The sequence below is a fragment of the Phasianus colchicus genome, chromosome 4 (genome assembly GCF_987193195.1).
Source record: "Phasianus colchicus chromosome 4, bPhaCol1.hap1.1, whole genome shotgun sequence".
Taxonomy (NCBI): Eukaryota; Metazoa; Chordata; class Aves; order Galliformes; family Phasianidae; genus Phasianus; species Phasianus colchicus.
Genome location: NC_143439.1, coordinates 48,756,047 through 48,779,152, shown reverse-complemented (window position 1 = coordinate 48,779,152; position 23,106 = coordinate 48,756,047). Strand labels below are relative to the sequence as shown.

General features: G+C 35.7%; 1 long non-coding RNA gene across 1 annotated transcript; it reads right to left on the bottom strand.

Annotated features, from left to right (window-relative positions):
- Window positions 1-661: 661 nt before the first annotated feature.
- Window positions 662-12,714, bottom strand: LOC149918241 (uncharacterized). Its single transcript, XR_016466465.1, has 3 exons — window positions 12,632-12,714; window positions 1,932-2,033; window positions 662-1,076 (listed from the first exon to the last, which is right to left on the bottom strand). It is a non-coding gene; the product is annotated as an uncharacterized LOC149918241 (long non-coding RNA).
- Window positions 12,715-23,106: the final 10,392 nt, after the last annotated feature.

Below are 23,106 nucleotides of genomic sequence, written 5' to 3'. Positions count from 1 at the left end.
CCAACAATAGCAAAAAAAAAAAAAAAAAAAAAAAGCCACAAGATAGTCTTGGAACCGTGGAGTCATAAAATTTGCAGAGGACCACACCATTTCAAAGGACAGAAATAAAGTTTTTGCCTCAGTGTTCAGTATTGAATAACCTGGGGAGTTATCTATACTATACATTCTGGGGGAACTAGGAACTGGCATTTAACAGATAATGTACCTGAAATTGAAGTAACAGTATCAATTGGGGATGATCATGGTAAATAGCAGTAGTCAAGATTTCATGATATTCACCTGAAGTTCAACAGTACAAGAATGAAATAGTATAGTTAGAGATGTACTTTTAGCACTGGAAGACTTGAGAATGATAAATGTGGTGATAATCCTTAAAAAGAAACATTCCAGGTGAATCTAGGGAAGCGCAGACCATAAATCTGCAGGTAAGTTAATGAAGAGTATCTTTACATAGAGTTATTTGAGGCCTACACGAATGTAAACTACCTGGAAATAATGTTGTTTCTGCAGAAAGAACCATATCTTAGGAAGTTCTATGATACAAAGTTTTCTGCTTTTTTTTAAGGGATCAAAATATTTATGGATAAGAATAATACTGTCAATATACTTGAAATTTCAACAGGCATTTCATAAAGTTACACACAAAACACTTGTGGGGAAATTAAGCAACAGAAAGTGTAGGTCCTAAGAGGTAAATAAATGGTTAAAATGTAGGAGCAAATCATTACATCTCACGTACAGGAAAGTTGCCAGTAGTATTCCATGGAGACTGGGATTTGTAATGTTCAACATACTTGTAAGTGACTTGAAAACATAGTGAGCAGTGAGGTGACCATATTTGCACACAACAAAGCAATGCAAATGTCAAGGCAGCATGAAAGCTGACCATAAAGAATTGCAGCTTGACCTTACAAAATGACTGGATAATAAAACAACAGATGAAATTAATAGGAATAAAATAATATAGCTGGAAGAAAACAAATCCAGCTTCACACATTAAATGATAGGATCTGTGCTGCCGATTGTCATTGGAATAAGTCTGTGACAGATGACGATATCATCTTCATGTTTAATTGCTGTGGAAAAATAAATAATATATTTTAAACCACGAAGGAATAAAGAAAAAGAAAAAAACATCACTATGCTATCTACGAATTCACAGCTTATGTACACCTCAATTCCTGTGTGCTATTCTAACCTGCTTAAAAAAAAAATGGAGTAGTTGGCAAAGCTTCAGAGATGGTCAACAATTATAATATGGAATAACTTCCTTAAAAGGCTTTTTAATAGGCTAATAGATGAGTTAGGAGGAAACACAATTCAGAGACTGTATGGACTGCCTGCTCACTGTTCCTTCAAGTATATGAATTAGATAGACATCATCAGACAAAGAGGATGAAAGCCAGCTTTAGGACAGTAAAGAGATAATTCTTTAAAATATGGCTGGCAGATCTATGGAACTGTTTGCCAGGGGAAATTTGGATGAATGAGTTTTACAGGTGTTCAGAATAGACTGAGCAAACATTTCAACAGGATATCCAGTAAATGCTACCAAATAGGCATAATGCATTAGACTCAGGAAATCCACCGAGCTGAAAACATGTGGATGCTATGAGAGTTGTAAGGACAAAACATCATACATGTTCTTCATATTGTCACCTACAGAATGCTGGTGCTAGATATGAACTGTATGGCTGCACGTTTGCATATGTTTCTATAAAGGAGCCACAGGAGATAATTCAGATAGAACTGTACAACATATTTTTCTTTTTCAAGTCAAAAGAAAATATCTACTTGCTTTGAAAAATTGCTTGTATACCTGACTGCAATAGAAATTCGTTGAGAACATTAGATAGATCTGGAATCCCTGGTTATATAGTTTCATGAATCCACTTCTCTGAATGTACTGAATTATGGAAGACTGAACTCACCTCACCTACCCATAGCCATCTGGGAGTTCTGTGTTTATTCTGAGCTGTCACCCGGATTCTCTGAGCGAGAAATGGGAACTCTGGACTGTGAGTCATCGTATCCTAAAATAGATGTTGAAGAGCTCATAAGAAAGGGAAATTCTTGTTAAATAATCAAATACACAAGCAAAAGAAAAAAACAAAAACAAAAACAAAAACAAAAACAAAAAAAAAACCACCCTATATTTCTATATTCTTTTTTTCATCTATTGATAACTCTGATTAGAGAATTCAAACTCAGGTATACTGTGTAAATTCAGATAATGAGTGCATATCATCTGAAGGAAATAATGAAACTAACAGATTTTCTTGTTAGGAATTTAACCATCTGGCTTGAAAAGTGCTCTTTGTCTCTGCACATGTATATCAAGCAGCTAAATAACAGCCACTGCAAAGCTTGATGTTTACAAGTAAAAATTGGTAATGATCTAGCTTTCCTACAGATGATCACAAACATTACAAACCTCTTAAAAAACCAAGCTTGATTATCCATACATTGAGATTAAAGTGAAATTCAGGTAAGTGAACAAAGGATTTCTGCATATATTGGAATCCTAGTGAACCTGACCTGAATAAGCAAGCAAAGTGCTTTGCTGACATGAGGATTAAGACTTCAGGGGCATAACACAAAGTGAGAATGTAAACTCAGCATTCTCAGCCATTTTAGTGCTCACAAATAAAATGTGATAACATTTATAGTGCACTGCATTTATCCTGGCATATCGATGCTACTGTAACTTCATATTTATAACTCTTTTTACATATTGAACAGTCATTTTGAGGGGTTACAATCAATTTCTGAAACTTCCTAACACCCCATGATTTAAAAGAGAAGACAGAGTGCTTACAAATGTTTATAACCACTTTGTTCATTTGTGAGCCTTAAGTGTAGCATCAATTTATGAATATATGATTTCCTTAGGTACATTATTTTAGCAGAGAAAATGAACAGATGTTTACATTGAGAAGATAATTGCTCAGGTGTTTCAAGCCTTTTTAGTGAGGCTTCTATCCACTTACAGCCTTTAATGATTAGTCTTTCTCCAAGCTCACTAAATGTTTCGCTATCACTTTTAAAAGTTCCATCACAGCTGTTAGTAAATCTCTACAGTGTCATTGAATTTCTCATTGGTGAGGACTGCAAGAATATTCAGATATTGTAGCAGTAGCTATTAGTAGCAGCAATAAGTACACCAGTACTATTTTACCACTGCAATACGAGGGACTGCAGCAGTGACATAGGAGGCTGAACGTTTTTATTTTTATTTTTATATAAGTCATAATGATATTTTTACCTCAGCCATTGGATTTCTCCCTGTTAATTGCTTTTTAAAACACCAGTTACTTCTGTTACTCATGACATATCAAACTGAATCACCTTCAAAAAATGCAGGAGATACATGATTGTTCTTACTTTGGATGAAGATTCTATGACTTAGTTGATGCTATTTCTTTACAGAAAGAAATAGAAACTGTATAACTGATCCATTTTTGTGTACCTTAATGTGAATATCTTTTTTCTTTTTTTTTCCTGTGATTTTTTTCAGCAGCTATTTTCAAATGGAAAGATTTGACATAAGCAGAGTTCCTGCTGTTATAGGTAGAATCCCCTGAAAGTATGTGATTAGAAAATAACTATGGAAAGAACAAATATGTAAGGATAATTTGCATACCTAAATATATACATTAATAAGGCATTAGATACCAGGCAGTATCCCACTCAATTCCTAGGTACAAGTTTAGGATATATATATTTCACAAGAAGTCTAATGTCTATGCAGATGTCTGAATCAGTCTAGAACAACTTTTACTGTACTAACTGCTGAGATGACCACATTAGCTGTTCCCGAGTGTTTGACAAAATATGAAGAGGTTTGAAGATGTTGTATTGGCATGAAGTGCACATTATTGAGGCAGTGAGCAAGTATCATTTGGCAAGTCCCTGATGCCCTCTATTGAGATAGACCATCTAGAATCAAAGGTAACAGTCAAAAAAACCCAGAACTTTCACAGTTGTTTCTTGATTTATCTGCAAGCCAATTAAGAAAAAATTGTGTAGAGACTTTAATATAGCTTTTTCTGAGTAAAAGGTAATATTTTTTCTGACTACTTCAGACACAGACTGAAATTTAGTGCTTGGCCACAGAAGAGTCAATAGGCCAATAAGAGAGCTGAGTCGAAAAATAGGTTTTTGTATTTAAATCTCAAGAAAATTCTCTTGAATTTGTGGATTTCTAGTCAGTTAGCTCCTGAAATAATATGCCTATGCTGGCATAGATTTTGTGTGGTAACAACATAGATAACAGATAACAAATCAACTGAGTTAAATATGTGGAAGCAATCATAAAAATAAATAAATACATAAATGAAAATTCATTAATCCAAACTTGTTACGTAGGACTTAATTCTGAATTATTATACAAGCACCAAGTACAGAACGAAAGAAAATAACTCTGGCAGAGGCAAAGCTGTCTATGAAGACCTGCAGGATCCAACTCTGCTGAGCAGATACATTCTGCTTTTAAAAAGCACCTAAACCTGACACATGGGCAATCCATGTGACTGCACATTTGCTCAGGAAAGTGAAGAACCACACATGGCAGCTGGTTTCCTAGGCAACTCTGAATCTCTGGGAAAATATCCTAAAGTATGATTATTCTCAAAGTCTGTGTCAGGAACAAACTATTGTTATGTAATAGTAAGTTACAGAATGCATTTCAATTTGAGCTTAGTTAGATAATTTCTACAGTCTTTTCCCCAGTGCTTCCCAGGCACTCAGCAACTGACATGTGAATAAAATCCTTACGGGTTTCATAGATTTTCCTGCCTTTTCAAAAAAATTTTAGTATGTTTTTAGATCCATTTATTTTGGGTAGGATAAAATTGTCCCCCCTCCAATGCCTTTTAACCTTTGAATTTATGATTGCAAAAGACAGTTTTCTAGGTTTTTTCCTTTCCCAGAAAATTTATTTTGCACATGAAGGTCACTCTGAGTTAGTCATACTTCTATTAGAGTCTGTTTTAGAATGTCCTCTAAAAATAGTTTGTCTTATATTTCCAAAAGACAATATAAGAATAAGCACTGATAAAAATAAATAAATAAATAAATAAATAAATAAATAAATAAATAAATAAATAAATAAATAAATAGAAATTAATGAAAAAGTCATCTCCACTTAAGCACAGGGAAAAAAAGTGTTCTGACAGATGAGAAAATATCCTTTTTACATTTGATTCTCTTCACAGAATTTTACTTGAAGGCTGTCCTGTTGTTGAAAAACAATTTTTTGTTAAGAAAGCTCTTACTGAAAATTTGAGGCAGAGGTAAAGGCTCACACACACACACACACACACATACATTACACCTACATATAGTTCACATGCAGTGAATCTGATTTGTTTCCAAAAGACCTGATCAGCAACCTAACATGTTCTCTGATCTGTCTGGTATATATGAGAACATTTCTTCTAGACAAGAGTTTAGGCAGAAACATAATTTAAGGATGTTATTCATCCAGAAGAAGAAAAAGTGCCTGATCAAAACACTGAATAGATCGTTCATCTCACTCATGGGATGTCTGTACATATGGGGTCAGAAGAGATACTCTCCATTTGAGTGTTTTGTAAACTGGATTCATTTCTTCAAAGATGTATTTGAATAGTCAAAATGAATTCTGGAAAGGTACCAATGGAAAAATAATTTATCTTGTGAACTGTTTGTAGAAATATTTGTGGACAATTCATACATTTGAAAAATGAAAAGGAATATGATTTTGGGGGGTTCTTTTATTTAGTTTTTTGGTGAGGGATAAATTAACTTTCCATGGCATACATATTTTTTTATAGTGAATTCTATCAAAGCTTCCAATACAAGTAAAATTGAAAGCTTTCCTTTCCCCTAAAAGGGAAATAAATAAATAAATAAAAATAGATGTTTTAATTTCTGCTGAAACACATTTTCATTTTACTGTAGACTGACTATCTAGACTGGTTACTCCATGAAGGTCACGTTTGTAAGAGGTGAATCATGGCTACTCACTCTCCAATATATTTGACCTCATTATACACTGAAGCAATCTATTCTTTTATATTAAATAACTTAATATTTGCTTTATCAGCCAAAATATATCTGGATAACAGATATATTTGCTTTCTTCAAGGGAAACCATTGGCACTCTGATGTTCTGAGAGCTGGGAAAGACCAAGGGATCATCCTTGAAATTCTGTCCCTTCCTTTCCCTTCTCTATTAAATTTTTACTTTTTTCTTTTAATGGAATAAAAAAGGAGGTTAAAGATGAATGTTCTCATGATTAAGAAAAAATTATTTATATTCTTTTAAAGAAAATAGTGTCATACAGCATACTATTTCCTAATAAAATTTTCTTTGATTTCCCAAGTAGAACTGGATTTGTATTTTGCGTTTGATCTCTGAAGGGTAAAAGCATAAAATGTATTTTCACGTACAGAGAACTCTTCAAGTCCTTATTTCATACCTATTGATCTTCTATTTTTCAAGACAGTTGATTTATTTTCTCTATTTGTAATTTACTAAGAAGTAACATTTGTATTTAATTTACCATTAGCATTTTTGTTGAAGGCCTTTCACTTCTCCCGTGGGACTTACAACAGTCACTTCAAGAGTATACAGACAGAATGGGAAGAGGCCCACTGTTGAACACAAGCAGCCTTGCCATGTCATCCCAATGGTGAAATAATTAGTTCTGCTTTGAGAACTGCTTTGATCAGAGGGACATTTCAAAGTCTTTCCACTTTGATCTTAAGATATTTTTTTTTGTAATTTCCTGTATAAATTAATCTATACACAGCTTAATACTCATTTTTTGCTCTAAGTTTTCTCTCAGATTGAATGGTATCACAATAACATTTGCCTTCCTGATCTTTTTAGAGCAAATTCCAGATTCAGTTGTGTTTCCCAAAATAAATCTAACTTGGTGTACTAGGTTAATGTTCCTCATAGCAGCCCATATAGTGTGCACTGTTCTCATAGCTAGACATACATTGATATCACACCTATGTTTTCTTATTGCTAAATAGGAAGGGCGCAGCATCAAGACTCTCCAACCCCCCCCAGAGGAGTAGGCTGAGGGTAGGGAGGAGATGTAGACAGGACAGCTGACCTTTGAGGAGGGGGAAGGAGGGAGTAGTTGTGGTCTGTTTATCTGTACATCAGAATGAAACCACTGCATACATCAGTGGCTGCTGCAGTTATAATGAACCTGAATACATGGGTAGAAAGATCTCCTGGGAATTCTGTGGCTACCAGCCATACAGTTCTGGAGGCTGTGTGTCTGTCTGTGCAGCACTACATCAGAGTTAATATCTTGCACCTGGGTGCAGTATCTTAAGACAAATCTGTTTCTCAGCAGAAGCTGGTAAGTGTTAAGCCATTCTGAATGGGCTGACTCCTGGAATCTTTACCAACTTGGTAAATTCAACAGTACATTCATTTTCGCCTTGCTAACATCTTTAAATTCTTCCTGCAGAACATTTTTTGCATTTCCTGTATCACTCTCATGGTCAGCAACTAGTATAATTTAGATACAGGGTGCTATATTCCATTTAAGGGCTTGCTACTGCAATATTCAGCTTATGAAAGAAATTTTCTGTTTTTCTTAATATTGTACTTCAAGTAGAGGAAATGGCTGTTAAAGACATCTTAACTTTGGAAGTTTAATTTACTACATAGCTGTGGTAGATTAACCATGCTTCATAAAACTAGAGATATTGCAATGACATTTGAAAAAAAATTATAGTGGTTCAGTGGCATTTTATTTATTTTAGCCATTCATATGAACACACAAAAGTTTAACAAACTTCAAAATGTTAAGTACAATAGATTACAAAATGTGTATTGCAAATTATTAAAATTATTGTGCCTTAATTGTCTGATATAGGAAAATAAAAATAATTTCAGTTTCTACTGGGAAAAAAGAAAAGGTTTCAATTTCTTCATTCAAGGATATGAAGTCTTTCCTGGAAGGCAGTTTTTATATTTTAGCTCTGTGCTTTAAATAGAAATATGCTATGTTTGTCTAGCAACATTAAAGATGTAATGTTTGGGAGATATGAGAAGCAAGAAATGAAGAAATATATTTTAAAAAAATCACCTGTTGAAAACTTTAAACATACATAAACATACATAAAACCAACATAAATTTACTAATAGCAAATATAGTTTTTTGAATGCAAATTATCAGTGACAGAAACTGAATTTTCCAGTAAATGAATAGCTGTAAACTGCAGCAGTCACACATTCCTAAATACTTTACTAATGTGTAAGAAATGGCCCAATGTTATTTTAATAAGAGTTTCATTAATAGAGTCTAGCAGACCTGTAGGTTGATCTTAAATTTGGATCTCAAACATGGTTCTCAAGCAACAGCAAAAGTGAAAAATGATTAATGCCATGAGCAATTTCATAAGATAATTTTTCAGGTGTTTGGTAAACTGCTGATGTACATCATTCTATTTTCAGATCGGCTGTTCAAATAATCTAAATTCTGTACAGCTCAATGAACTCAGTTTACATGCACTTTCAGTAAACTTTCAGGGCATAGATACAATCACTGGGGGAAAAGAACATGTAGTAACTCCCCTTAAAACATAGGATTTTGATGTTCTTGCTTAAATAGATTGTTTCTCTTCAGCTCTCTGTTGCTTAACAGTATTATCTTTTCAAAATATATTCTTCAACTAGCTTTCACCAGGAATAGTTTAAAACAACCCATAAGAGAGGTGTATTTGGCTGTATATATAAAGGAATGAATGATATAGACAGTTAAACTGTGGCGTTTAAAAGATGTATGACTTTATGCCTCAGATTTACTAAATGCCAAAATTAAGTAAAGGAAACCTGGGGTAGGAGACTATTCCTACCCCACCACTAGAAGAAAATGTTTTTATTTTAAAATTATCAAAGAACTACTGGTATAACAAATACTGCATGCATTTCAAACACACTAATCACAGACAACTTTTTATAGAATAAGAAATATATATATTAAAAAAAAAAAAAAGGTAATACAGAGAAGTGCATTTTCAAAATACGCCATTTATCCTCCAAAAGTTATCTCACTTGTGACACATTAGTAACATGCAATAACTGTTATGTGCTGTGGGAAAGGTCTCCTAATTTGTTTTGTCATTAAAATTCATTTAAAATAATTTTGTTCTTGATATTTCTTAATTTTTCCAATGGCAAATTCAGATGCCTCCAGGTGGCTTGAAGCAGGATAAGTGGCACTGAGAAACTTCCCTAATAGCATCCTACTCTGATTATCCCTCATGCAATGTCCAAATTCTCTGTATTAATTTAAATGTAATTATATAGCAAAAGACAAGAAATTCCTTTGGTGATGTTTTGGTTTTGGAAGAACAATCCTCATCTTTGCAAAGATGCGTAGTCAGTGAAATCAGCAATATCAAAGTTTGAATAGGGAATATAATTTTTATAGGAAGATTTTCAAATGAGCTTCCGATACACGCAGATGGTTTGGTTACTTATTGCTGCATTCACATTGAAATTTTAAAACTAAATGAGAATATTTTTCTTTCAAAAACAAACAAAAGTATTCAACTAACTTTCCCAGTGACAGTTGCATTGACATATTAAACCAGATTCTGCCAAGCACTATAATGTCAACTACTGCTCAACAATTATCTCAAAAAATCTGCAGCTTCATTTCAAAAAAATGAAAAATAGAGATGAAAGCCAACAAGATCATGCAGTGTCCCACCTTGCATTGTTTCCATATGAAAAGAAAATATATAAACTTAATTACATTTATATATATGTATATATGTATATTTCTATATTAATGAAAACAGAACTGAGGATCTTAACAATTTCCTTATGGGAGAATTATACATTTTTTTTGCTCTCCATCTAAAAGTATTTTGGTTTGGTTTTAACTATGACAGGGTTTGGATAGTTTACATTGCTGGAAGTTTATTGAAAATCGAAGTCTGTATTAACCAGACAGACTGATATGTTCAGAAATCATTGGTATGTACACAGATATATTCACTGAGGGAATCAGCGTAAGGTAGATATAAATTAGAGGGATGCAGCGTGTTATCTTTCATAAAGGTGTTATGGTACACAGTTCATTAACTGAGCTGCCTTATACCAGCATGTCTATCAAATTCCTCTACTTCCATCATTACATTTATTCTCCTTTTATTCTAAGTTTGTCTTTGAGACAGACAGAAACTGTTTCAGATTATGGGGAAATACAGTGCTTTTCCCTTGAAAAGCTCTGTCCACAGCCTTGGAACAACACTGCCTAGGCATCTCCTCATTGGCTCCTCTACCACCTACATCAGAAAGTTATCTTCCACATACTGCAATAATCTCCTGGACTGTGTGTTAAGTGGCAGTGTTACTTCTCCAGAAAATAATAGGGTAGTTGAAGTCCTCCATGAGAAACAGTGCCTGTGATTGCGAGGATATTTTCAGCTATCTGTAGAAGGCCTCATCAACTTCCTCCTCCTGATCAGGTGGCCTGTAATAAACACCCACAACAGTGTCAGCTATATTAGGTTGCCTTTTAATTCTCACCCATAAGCTCTCCACTTCTTCATCACTTCCCCTAGGTACAGTTTAATACATACCTCTGACTCTCTCACATACAGAGCAACTGCACCGCCTTACCATGTTGGTCTGTCTTTCCTAAAAAGGATATAGGCATCCATGACAGCATTCCAGTCATGTAAGCTATCACACTATGTCTCCATGATCACAAAGAGATCATGGCTCTGTGACCACACACAGATCCCTAATTCTTTCTGTTTATTATGTTATTTATTCCCCACGCTGTGTGAATTTGTATACAGACACTTTAGAGAAGAAAAGTGATCAGAGGATGAAAGAAAGGGGAGCAGAGGATGCACATATTTGCATCCTTTCCATAGGGATTGTGTTTGGGAAGAGCTGCTAAGAAATTACAGTTTACCAGTGAAAAAGAAGAGAGAGAGAGAAAAAAAAAAAAAAAAAAAGAAAAGAAAAGAAAAAAGAAAAAGAAAAAAAAGAAAGAGAAAAGAAAAGAAATTATGAGCTTTTCTCTTTTTATGTAACCGCTGTTTGTTCACAGTACAGTGTTACGTTCTCAGAATTGTAGATTAATATAAACATCTGTTTCAGCTAAGAAGAGGAGAGAGGATAAAAGATAATCAGTAGCGGAATACATAGAACATAATGCACAGATAGTTAACACCTGTCTGATTGCCTACAAGTTAGAGGTCAGTCTAACTCTCTAAAACCAAAGCAACATTATACTGTACTCTTCTGCAGTGGGTCAGCAAGCCCTAGAAGAATATGCAGACAAAGAGCTTTCATTACTTTATTCTCTGCTTCAAAAAATTCAGCAATTCATCTGAGACATGCCAGACAGATACGGAGAGAGGGATTAAGTCTAAGCATGAACCAGGGGTAAACTGTCTTCCTCTAAGAAGTTTTAGATAGTGACTTTTCAGAGATAGCTTTAGAATAAAATGACCAGACTTTCAAAGGGGCTTTTGTTTTTATTAGTTTACATACAAGCTTTGGGATGTGATGTCTTTGCTTGGAATTTATACAAAACCCTAAATCTCTGATGCACAGTTATTTGTTTCACTTTCTGAATTAGGTATATATATATTTTTAATTTAACAGAGAATATCCATTGATATTCTTTTCTCAGCAAGAGCTACAAAGACACAAACATTTCCTTGGGATTAATGGTGAGTTAGAAGAAGCGTCTGGATTCTGGAGCACTTTGTCTTCTGAGATATTGATATCAGCAAAGCAGCACTGACAAATTTGCTCCAGTCAAGTATAATTTCACTTTCTGCTAGCCCTTCTTCACAATAAACAGTACGTTTGCTGGGACACTGATGAGGATAAATAATGACCCCTCACCTCTCAGAAACAGAACATTACACCTGGGAAGGAAGGTCAGCAGGACAACAGGCACTTGAACCAAACGTGCTGCAACCCATTCAACCTTTTTAAAACTTAGAATCTTTTCTCAGAAAGCTACTGTCATCCTCCTGGCTTCTAAACATATAAAGTCTGTTGCAAAGCAGAAGAGCTAGGATCAACTGAAAAGTAAGGAAATTTGCAAAGGGTGTGGATTTTTACCATTTTTGAGGAAAAAGGAAAAAAATGCAAAGAAAAATATTGCTTGTTTGGCAGGTTATTATTTTTTTTAAATGCTCCCTGAATCTCAGGTTACTATTATTATTTTTTGTGAGGGATACTGGTTCAGGTGACAAGTCAGAGTACTAAATGAAATTAATAAGGCTTAGATAACCATCAAAACCATGCCAATCATTCTTCAGTTTCTAAAATGTTCAGTGTAAACAAAAACTGTATAAAAGGACACCTAATTATCCAATTCTGACAGTCAGTTGCTAATGTAACTATGCAGATCAAGGGCTGTTAACCATTTTGTCTTCTGAAAATACATTATTCCAGCAAAGAAAAACAAAGAGGACAGGAATCTTTATGTTTACATCCTTTTTCCTATGAGTTATTTAAAACTTGTAAGTACTGCAGTTTTCAAGAGCTCTGCTTAAACAGGTCTACTGGAGAGAGCATCACAAACAAAATAGCAGTAAGCTCAGGGTTATTTTTAAGGCAGCTTTTGAAAGCCATTACCCTGCATGTGCTGCTCTGACATGTGTTTCCATGGGAGCGGGACTATCCATGGACGGAGACACTAGCAGATGAGGCAATTTCAGCTGCCAGTTTCTGGTTCCAAGCTCTGTTTCCATGACAACCAGTGCTGAAGACTTGAGAAGGAGGCGAGGTATTTAAAACACTACTGTACTCTTAATAGATACCTGCTTTCTATGCATACGCACTGGGTGACCTCCATCTCCAGCAACAAAGCTGCTCATGGTAACAGTGAAAATACATCTTGCTGCCAGCTACTACCTCCTGAGGCAGGTTTCAAGGAGCAAGAATGGGTTGTTTCTAAGAGCTGGTTTCACCCAAATGTCTGAGGGGGAGGGAGGCTTGCTGCCTTCTTTCTAAACAAAGACGGAGACAAAGATGCCATGCTAAATATACCTTTTTTTTTTTTTCTCAGGGAAAATGTAATTTTTTCTATATTTGACATCATATTGCTGTTAAAAATAATCCAAAATCTGTTTGAAACAGTGTCAGTGTAGCATACAAGTCTGTAAATAATGGCAGACATGAAACTGAATACTGGAGGAAGATGGCACTCAGGGCTCACAGAAATGTTGGGACAGCCCCAGCCCTTGCTGGGAATAACTCTTCTGCTCTTTGATAAGGTGCATTCATATTGGGCCTGTGAATAGATAGGAGTAGGCAAGATCTGTCTTCCTCCATCTGTAGGCTTTGGGAGAAGCGTACAGAGGCATCATGTCCCACAGCAGTGGGTACATGGACAACAGATGTAGACCAGTAATCAGCTCATCCTAATCCAGACTGCAGTGTGAGCCTTCCTTCATACAAAGCACTTGAGCTAGACAGAATCCAAAAAGGAGGGGGAAAAGACAAATCTGTTTATCTCATTAAAATGAGAAGCTTTAATAGGACTCCCTCGGGGAATAAGGGGGAATGGATTTGTGTGCTATATGAAAGCAGTAGTACATGCTGTGCAGGGGTCATGCTGTCCTGTCTCAGAAAGCTGAAAACTCAAAGGATACATTCCATTTTTGGTGCAACTTGCTGGAAAGGAAAAAAAAAAAAAAATGGAGCTGACATGTTAAATAAATGTCACCAAGCTACAGTACTGTAGAAACAACCTGATATTTGCTATACAGTGCATAGAGGAAATACTAGAGGCTGTGTCTCAGTAAGGAAGCACAGAATAAGTACACAACTAATAAAACTGGAATAAAAAATCTAAAAGAAAACACTAAAACCAGATTATAAAAAGGCAGCTTAAAAGTTAGTGTTGGAGTTTAGGGCAAAGCATGTTTATGTTCATTTGCCTTCTAGCAGTGTCTGATTATCATCATATAGAATGGCACAGACTTAATGAAATTAAGAAGAGTTTGTTCATTATCCCTCACATTGAGAAAAATTCATTTTCAAACTTCTATCATCAAAATCAAACTAGCCAGTGATTCTTTTGTGATGAAATCTGATCAGATAGTTACAAATACATTCATGTCATTCAAAGAAATTGAAAAGAAAACAAATCTGAAGACAGGAGTGGATTCCCTTTATTTCCCCTTGAAAATGAGTATTGATACAACTAGAACAATCTAGCCTGAATCACTGAGGGTGAAATTGTCAAGCCTGCAAAGAAGAAGCCATTGCTGCACCTACCACAGAAAATCAGGACTTTAATAGTAGTCGGAAAATCAACCAAGAATTCACACCAATCCAACAACATCAAAACATTGAAAACATCATTAGTGTCAGGAACATTTTACTTGATTTGATCAAATCAGTGACTGTTTTCACAGATCCATATTAAAAGACCATTCTGCCCTTTGCTGACATCATTTAATAACCATCATTCAGTCTGAATACCAATGGAGAGTTCTATACATGCATAAAGTGAATGAAGATACAGAAAAACATAAATGATTTTTGTTGTTGTTTTTTAATGTAAGAAAAACATATTTTAAGATCATGAGACCAACCTGCAACAGCTTTAAATCATAGGGAGATAATTTATTCTTATAGTTTAAAAAGAAGTATGCAAGTAGGAAAAGCAATTTCAAATCATTACTGTTGTAGAGAATGGAAAGAACCAAAAGTTAGGAGCCAGTTCCTAAAGTATAACAGGACTTGAAAGAAGACAGAATTTCATTACACTCTCAGAAAGAAGCTTAGAAACAGCATTAAAGCAAAGCCTGAGGATCCTTTTGTTAGCCTGCAGAACACATGTAGAAGATGAACCTGTCCATACAATAAAAGAAACTATATCCACAGCCTTAGAACAACACTCCCAAGCTATCCTTTGAGTACAAGCAGGCTGGAAACAAGCATGAGTCACGGCCTGAGCCTCTGATTGATCACCTGAGGCAAGCAATGAGTCAGCCACAGGGGCACAGGTGAAGGCAACTCACCTGTGCGACAGGAAGGGGTGAAGCCTGGCTCCACCTCTCCTAGACCCCATTTAAGGACTGACTGCCACTGAGGGAGGATCTCTCTCTGGAGATTGTTCCTCTTGGAGTTTTTTCTGTGAGCTCAGGACACAGGTAAGTTTTTCCATTTGTTTCTGATTATCCCTTTCTAATGTGGTAATCTTTCTAGCTATACTCTCTCTAAAGACCAGCCTAACTTCTCTGCGTACTTGTTGATTATGCACTTGGCAGGCCAGCAGGGCAAATACACTAAAATATATATATAATGCCTTTTCTCTGGAATCTCTATAAATGGGTCAGGGGGAGAACATTGTGCCTCCTCCTCCCCAACAAAATGATTCTGGAATAGATCCCAGGATTTCTGGGATCTCCCTATTATGAGCTAGCAACCATCATTGAAAAATGAAGTCCCTTACAAGTTATGGGAAATATCTCCCTGTATCATATGGCAGATTATTTTCAGGGGTTAAGTGAAGATATGCTAATTACAAAAGAACAGCAGTTAGCTGTGTCTACAGTGACGTAGTCACTGTTAAATGCTTTAAACCAGGCATGTACCATCAAAACACTTAGTTAACTGATGTCTGCCTACAGGACACCTCAAGTCATGGAGAGTGACAAAGGGACTCATTTTACTGGTGCAGTGATACAACACTGGGCAGAAGAAAACAACATTGAATAGCAATTCCACCTGCCATATAATCAAATGGAGGCAGGACTCATTGAAAATGATAATGGTATTCTTAAGGCTGCTCTGAAGACAGATGCTCAGTCCTGCAGGGGTGAACAAAATACTCCATGAAATCCTGTGGGACCTGAATGAAAGACCTAGAGACAGCAGATCCAATGTCCTGAAAATGCTACAGACAACATGGGCCTCCTTGCTTGGGATCCAAATTATGGGCACTGATAATCAGGTAAGACCCCAGATTGGTAATGAAAATAATCTTCTGCTCCCTGCCCCTGAGAATTTAGATCAGGGTATGCATAGAATAAAATGACCTTGGAAGGTGCAGGTAGTACCAAAGTGGTGTGGCCTACTTGCACATTTGGGGACATTATTAGAGGTTGGAGGCTCAGTAGTCCCTCTGGTAATAGATATATGGCCCATGGATATTGTGGTCAACACTTCAATCTTCATTGCTAAAGGAACTCCCATCATGTCCATATGGCAGGTCAGGACGCTTCCTTTGTTGCCAGATACAGTTAGGCAGTTGTAGCTATCTGGCCAGAAGGTATGGTACAGACAGCCTAGGCATTCCCCAGTACAAGCCAAAGTGTTGACCTAGGATAGAAATACTTCCTGTATCTTATCCTGAAGGGCGGACCTTCCCCTCCTGGTACCTCTGAAGCATCTGTATTGGTCCCTGTGAGTCTTTGAACCTCTAGGATCACTGGAAGGAATGAAATGCCATCAAAGCGTTTCAGTGTTGCCATCAGATAATGTGCAATACCTGGTGATGATCTTCATAGGACTGATGAAATATAGGATGGACCTGTACCTCATGACTATGTGCCTCCAGTAACACCATTGAGCACTGGCCTATGAAAGAACATGAACTTTCACTGATTATCACTTGTCTTAAAATTGTGTAAAGAGACATCATGATGGGAAAATTGTATAAGCATCATGATTTGTTGGATTTCTGTATCGGGGAAGACTCACCCTTTAGTTAACTTAATCATTGGTTCACACTTCGAAGGGGTGAAGTGTATAGGAGCTACTGAATCATCGCCTGAGCCTCTGATTGATCACCTGAGGCAAGCAATGAGTCAGCCACAGGGGCACAGGTGAAGGCAACTCACCTGTGCGACAGGAAGGGGTGAAGCCTGGCTCCACTTCTCCTAAACCCCATTTAAGGACTGACTGCCACTGAGGGAGGATCTCTCTCTGGAGATTGCTCCTCTTGGAGTTTTTTCTGTGAGCTCAGGACACAGGTAAGTTTTTCCATTTGTTTCCAATCATCCCTTTCCAATGTTATAATCTAAAGACCAGCTTAACTTCTCTGTATTCTTGTTGATTATGCAGAGCACAGTGGAAAAAGTCATTTCTGAGAACACCATGCAATACCAGCGCATCTTTGTGAGAACAAGGTGGTACAGGGCAAGAATGAGATTACTGAAAAATGTCATTTGGAGTTAGAAGTGTAGAACATCGCTTCACTGTAGCACAGATGGATCTGTGGAACAGGAGGTACAATCCGTCATCATGAATAGTCTTACAGCTTTGATGGAAAGCCTCAGGAAATCAAGCAATGCACTGACCAGTTTTAAAACTGCAACTAGAAGTAAAACAGTTCTTACTCTAGAATTTTCTAGGTCTCAAAAACTTAGGTTTCAAAAAAAAGTTTCCCACATGCTATACCAGAGATAAGCTGTGCATACAAATTAACTGAATTGTTTAAATGGGATCAGACAGACATCTCAGAACCCTTAGGTGCTGGCATGTGTCACACCTGCCTACGGAAGTATGCTCCTGAAGAACACATTGGGGGGGAGGGGAATAATGCTTGCAAGTGCTACAAGACAGACAGTGGAGAGATTGTCTGTGGATCTAGTGTGGAACCTTTACATTTGTATGTTGTCAGAAGAGAAAACTTTTATACACAGGAAGTCCTACTCACAGTAGATTATTACCTCAGCTGCTGAAAGGTGCTGAGGGAGACAACAGACAAAGGAATTTCTCTCTGTAAAATCTGTGGCCAAATCATCAAGTAGCTACATGAAAAAAATTCAAAAGATAATAATGCTTGCCATAGACCATATAAGATAACTCACATAAGATTGTGAGCAGCAAAAAGAAGCAGAAAATCAAAGTAGATACAATTTAACATAAATGCAAAGTTTTTATTATTAATGAAAATATGTCACTGGGAGGGAAAGAAGATATAAAAATGAGCTTACTCTTTAATATTCTTTAATATAGTTCAGCTTATTCTTGAATTAGAAAAAAAAAGGGGGGGAAGGGATTGAGGAATGAAAGCTATGCAAAATAGCCACACTAAGGAAATAGCCATACTAATGAATATCAGTTATTCAAGGAGCAATGTGCAAGTAGAAATCAAAACACTTTTGATATATTTATTCTTAATTGGAAGGTTAACAGAGCTCAGACAACTAAAAGGCAGTACCAGTAATTAACATTATGGTCCATCTTCAATTGAGTTTTATTGCTATGAAGAAGTGGAATGTGGTCTCTTTGGCTCATATATTGTAAGTAGGCATTCTTTCGGTCATCAAGGAATAACTTATTCTGTTTGAATCTATTATCTGACAGTAATGGATAAATCTGAATATTTTATTTGTCTATTATTCTTTTAAAAAGTAGTTTATAAAATACCTACTCCATAATTTTGAATTCTCTTCACTGACTTGTAATAAAGAGGAATAATGTGTTAAAAGATCAATATTTCCCAAGAGAAATGAGAAAAGGACTTTTTAGTTTTCTTCTTTACTGATATGAAAGAAAATGAGTAGCTGCACTCCCAGAAAACAAACAAGGTGTAATCCTTTTATTAAGCTGGACATGTATAATACCAGACCTGAAAATCAACAGATTGGAGAGTCTCTCCTTTGTAGGATACTATGTCAGGACTCAGCAACAACATTGCCAGGGAAGACCTACTGTTGCAATGCTCCAAGTCTGTCAAAATACAAAGTTGTGTTTCAGCCTTTCAGTGTGTTGGCAGTGAGGGTAATGTCATGCTGAAAGGATTACTGACTGTTCTTCATCTGGAGAGAGCTTTAGGCCACCTTCCTGAGTTGCTGTAGGAATAAGAGCTGACTCATCTACCTGTGTCTTCTTGCAAGATCATGAAGTCCTGCAACTTATGCTGTATGCCTGTGAGGCCAAGGTGAAAGAAACAGACTCCTTTATCGAGAGAAATGTGAGTTTTAAAATGAATCACTTATTTATTAAACAAATGAAATATCCTGATCTGTTAATGACACAAGCCTTAGAAAGTGTTTCCACAATGTGAAGTCATGTGCATGTGTCCTCATGCCAAATTGCCCTTCTTTATACAATAATTTCAAGTTTTAAGCTGAGTGAGGATCCTTAATTATATCATGCTGACTTCTTTTATTCAGTAAATGTAGATTTTTGAATACAAGTTATTTCCATTTAATATTTTAAATTAAAAAAAAAAAAATCCTATAAATTATTTTCAATTATAGGTATTATCTGGAAATCCAGAACTGAAAGGCATATCTGTAACTCTGCAGCCCCGGTTATTACAAAATGGAATAGGAATACTTAATGCAGTCACCTTTGAGTTTGCATAGAGTTGCTCTATATCAGAATTCACCTGTGCATGACAACCTCTGATATTGCTGTGTTTAATGATAAGAGAATTTGTTTTTTTTTTTAAAAAAAAAAAAAAAAAGAAAACCAGAAGTTTACTTTCTTTCCATGAAAACAGACTCATTAACATCTATCAAATGACTGTAGTTTAAATTTCTTCTGTCAGCTCTGTAGCTTATGTGGAATAGTCTGAAATACTATTAGTCGATACATCTCTTCCAAGAGAAATTTAAGAAGTTCAGCTCAACAAAATATACAAAATATTAAGTCCCTAATGCCTATCAATATTTACTTATGTTATTAATTATATTTAATTATTACCCTCAGTCTTTTGCAATCAGTTTAGTGATGGAAATCTCCCACCATGGTAACAGCCAAACAATACATGGCACTTTAGACATGCTTCAATTTCATATTTCTTCATCTACGTGCTTATCAAATCCATAACACCTAAAATTCTGGAAAATTATGTTTGATTTCTTGCAGTGCAGCTTCCTTGAAGGGATCTCTTCATAAATTTGGATTTCTGCAGCTCATTAAGGAACACTTTTCATATTTCATAAAATATTCCTAGATTTCCAGAATTGGTATTCATTCCATGAGAACAATGCAGTGAGAATTTTTGCTTTATTTTTTTCATGGAGAAACAAGCAAATAAATAAACAAATAGAAAATCCTCCATCTCAAAACAGGCAGTAGTCCTCTGCACAAATGTTTTAAACATGAGAAACAATCACTGCCGTAACCATTTCACTAAAGAACTTTGCACATCATGTCTTCTCATGATTCATCTGTTCATTTTTCAGATCCAGTGACAATTGGGCAGTTTTCTCAAGATCCAATGAGATCAGCTTACAGATTATGTATTTATACACTAAAAATCAAGGTTTAAGTCTCTTACTCCTCTCAAGGGAGGACTTCAACTAAAATTACAGCTGAGAGGTAAAGACTCCCATCTCACATTGCTGGCACCTATTTTTGATTTCACTCTGTAACTTCACCCAAAGACAAGGCAGCAAAGACAGTGAGATTGAGTACAACCTCAAGTCTGCAGACAACACCAAGCTGAGTGGCACAGTCAGTATCCTAGGCTACATGGACGTGAGCAGCATCGCTTGCAGCACAGTAAGTCTATGTTTCACTTGGGAATGTTTTATAAATTTCTTGGTCAGGGATCCAGATACCCAGCAGATAGTCACTATGGAATGCTTCCAAGTCCATAAATTGTTTGCATATGAAAATCTATTCTCATTTGTATTTAAAAAAAAAAAAAAAGGCTACATCTCCATATGAAATAAGTCATTTTTCAAGAAAATACCTTTAATTTGAATGTTTATGTGGTTTTGCTAGACAATTCCAGGACACCAGAGTATAATTCTCAAAAAAAAAAAAGTTGTATTTTTTAATGTATTATAATCCAGATTAAGCTTTTCTTCACAACATAATCTTAAAAATAGCTAGTAGAGCTAATACATTGTAATGTGTGTGTTTCAAGGAAGTCTGTAATGGGATGTCTCTCACTCACCTATCACCCATTCTAAGACATTTAGTTACACACATGAGAAACATGCTCAAGGTCAAAGATTTCCAATAAGGAGGAGATCTCTGTGAAGGGCATTTTTTTTTCACTATTGCAATAATGGGCACGCACCTCCTACTGACAAGGGAGAAGTTGTGCAACTAGTCAGTGAAATCCACTCCACTATATACCCTGGGTCTTATGCAGGTAAAGCCTCTCCTGGCACATATTGGTTGAGTGTCTCAGGCTCACAGAATTCCAATGCTGTTGCTATGATATGCTTCCATAGCTACGCTATGCTTCCATACAATGTCTGTTACCAACCCATTGTCTTTAGGTATGTTCTGTACTTTTCACAGTGATAGGAGGATAATATTTTCAATTATCTGCAGACTAGTTCTGTTCTGTACCAGACTCTCCCCTACCCTATATAATAACCTTTCCTAGTGCCTGTACCAATTTTGTCTAGGTCAGAATGCTCCAGTCTCAACTTTACGCTGTTCACCAACTTTCTTTGTGAGAGGCAACTTCTATGCCACATACAGAAATACTGGAAGTTTCCACTGCAAAAACACAATTTACCTCTCACACACATCTGGAGATTTAACTGGGAGACTCACTCAAAATCCCTTGCACAAAGGGCAAAGCAGAACTGAGTGACAAAATAGCTTCAGCTGCTACTTTGAAGGTTATTTGTTGATTGATTTGTTTTTGGAGCACCAGAAAAGGCTATATCCATGGTTTGTATCAACTTCATTTCCTATTTAGGAAAAAAATAAGTTCCGCTTCAAAGAACACTTTTTAATGTAGATCAAGTAGCTACATGATCTCAGAAGTAAAATCAGAGAACAATTGGTAACCTAAAGGACAGAAATGCCAATATTTTTATGGCGACTATCTAAGAGTAAGTGGATGCAGAACATTTAAGAATCATTCATAACTATTACAAATAGAGTATTTGTTTGTATAGCTTCTCCTAGTTAATTGTCTCTATTCAGTGTCAAACCAATCTTATTAATACATATATTGATATATCTAGACTTACCTTCAATATAGACAGACTCTCAGATTTTCTCATAGTAGCTGCTCTAATCTTCAATTACATTAATTACTTCCAAGCCAGAATTTGTCTAACCCCAGTATGCATTCATTGCAAGAAATGAGTCCCACTAAAGAATGTATAGCCATTAACTTTCACTTTGTGATCCACCAGAGTAATTTTTCTGTCTGATGTGTACTTAACATTTTTCCTCATAATGTAAGGTTCCAAATCAAAACATCACGTGATACAAAATTAAAGTAGTAGTCTAGCCGCCCTTATTTAGTGGACCTGTAATTTTGTTTTAAAAAGTAACTCATTTGTTTGAAATGACCTCACTTCCATTAAACTGTGGTGACTGGCATTAGCTATGCTTTTACCAACAAAGTGTTTGATAAGCTAAGGTGTGCAAAAAGAAGGATAAAGAACTGAACATACAATTGTCTCAGCATTCTCCACCTTCTATGAAAACAAATATTCTTTACTATTTCCAGCACCATATAATTCATAGTATTTCACAGGTCAGTTTTGACAAAGTTGAAAATATTCTACGTCATTAGCGATAGAAAATCTATATAGAAAGGGAGATTGTACTGATGGACGATAAAAATCATCAGATTGTCTTTCCGTGAAAGTCGCTGAAGTTATGTACTTTGAACCTAAAATGAAGTTTTCAGAAACACCATGGTATAATAACCAGATCTGGTAATCTATCACTGTTTAGAAATTCTTTGTGAAATTACTGCTTGCCCACACACTGAGTTGAAGTCTTCAGTCAATACGGAGAAAAAATTGATCTTCCTTGGAGGAAGTTATTTTCCTTTAAGTCTGTAAACTTAAAATCTTAACAATATCCATAGGGATTTCAATGGAATAGCTACCCTGAAACTAAAAAGTCAATAAATGTTTTCTTACTCCTTTCACACTGTCTAATACTTGGAACAAAATTGAAATTAAGGCATTTCACTATTTTTTCTAAAATATATTGTAGTATTCTTTAATGTCAGTTCCATAGAGATGTCCTTAAGTCTGTGAAAAAAAGCTGCAAACAAAGAGAAGTAGGAGAAAAATCTCACAAAATTGTTCCCTGGCTTGAGTACTTTACTAATTAGAAACACAAACAGAGGTGTTAAATTCAGAAGAGTATATTCAATTATGATTGCTCAGTCTTTTTAATTAATGAGAAGGCTTAAGAAATGA